Source organism: Canis lupus, chromosome 3, assembly GCF_003254725.2.
Source record: "Canis lupus dingo isolate Sandy chromosome 3, ASM325472v2, whole genome shotgun sequence".
Taxonomy (NCBI): domain Eukaryota; kingdom Metazoa; phylum Chordata; class Mammalia; order Carnivora; family Canidae; genus Canis; species Canis lupus.
The window spans coordinates 16,812,315-16,813,865 of NC_064245.1; the positions used below are offsets into that span (position 1 = coordinate 16,812,315).

A 1,551-nucleotide genomic window follows, 5' to 3' on the forward strand; every position below is an offset into this window, starting at 1 on the left:
TTTCTCCTGCATGTGGAACATGTGAATGATAGATTCTGTCATATATTAGTTACCTCCGAAGAATTCTGGGTTTTGTTGTTGTTGTTGCCCTTTGGTTTTTGTCTTATTTGATACCTAAATTGGTAGGACTCCAACTCAAAACGTAATAAACCTGCCATGGAAGGCAGCTGATGTCTTTGCTAATTATTATTAACCTTGTACCTATTCCTTTGTACTACTGGACTTTACCCACACAGGTTTATTCATATACCAGCCAACAATTTAGACAGAGATGACACATATATTTGAGCCCCTCCCCACACCATGACTCTTTTCTCTCCTTGATTTTTTTCCCCTCACTTTCCAGCTTTCCTGCAAATTCCTCTAACCAGTAGGAATAAGTTTTAATGAGATTTCTGCTCAAATTTAACCAACCTTATATAAGTTAAACTGGGTGGTACCCTCTGGGAGAAGAGGACCCACACAGACAAAAGTAAAATTTATCCAGTGTACTTTCCTTTCCTAAAGGGTATAATGCCATGCTTGCTTCAGCAGCACATATACAAAATTGGAATGATACAAAAAAAATTAGCATGGTCCCTGTGCAAAACAACACGCAAATTTGTGAAGGGTTCCATGTTTTTAATAGATATGCAAAAAATAAGGAGAAAGAAAGTCAAGTAAATTACTAAAGAAACCCAACAAATTGTGATTGAAGAGAGCAAGAGAATATAGGAACAGAGAAAAACTACCAAAACAAACATGAAACAAGTAACAAAATGGCAATAAATACATACATACCAATAATTACTTTGAAGGTAAATGGAATAAATGCTCTAATCAAAAGACAGGGTGAAGAAATGGATTAAAAAAAACAAACAAGACCCATCTGTACAGAAAGGCATTTCAGACCTCAAGACATATGCAGATTTCAAAGTGGAAGGATGGAGAAGCATTTATCATGCAAATGGATGTAAAAAGCAAGCTGGAGTAGCAATACTTATATTGAAGAAAATAGACTTTGAAACAAAGACTATAACAAGAAACAAAGGAAGACGCTAATCATTCAGGGGACATCCAAACAAGAATATATAACAATTATAAATATTTCTGCACACAACATGGGACCAAATACTTGAAGCAGTTAATAACATACACGAAGGAACCAATTGATAGTAATCCATTAAAGGTAAGAGATTTTAGTATTCCACTTACATCAATGGGTATATTATCCAAACAGAAAATCAATAATGAAATAGACACTTTGAGTGACGCATAAGACCAGATGCATTTAATAGATACATTCAGAACATCCCATCCTGAAACAGCAGAATATATTTTTCAAGTGCACACAAAACTTTCTTCTAAAATACATGACATAATAGGCCAGAAAAATAAGTCTCAACAAATTCAAAAAAGATTAAAGTCATTCCATTTATCTTTTCTGACCACAATGCTATAAACTAGAAATCAACCACAAGAAAAAAATCTGGAAAGACCACAAATACATGGAAGTTAAATAACATGCTACTCAACCATGACCAGGTCAACCAGAAAATCAAAAAGAAAATT

At 34.1% G+C, this 1,551-nt stretch overlaps 1 pseudogene; it reads left to right on the top strand.

Annotated features, from left to right (window-relative positions):
• Positions 1 to 522: 522 nt before the first annotated feature.
• LOC112654182 (U6 spliceosomal RNA) lies at positions 523 to 623 on the top strand (annotated as a pseudogene).
• Positions 624 to 1,551: the final 928 nt, after the last annotated feature.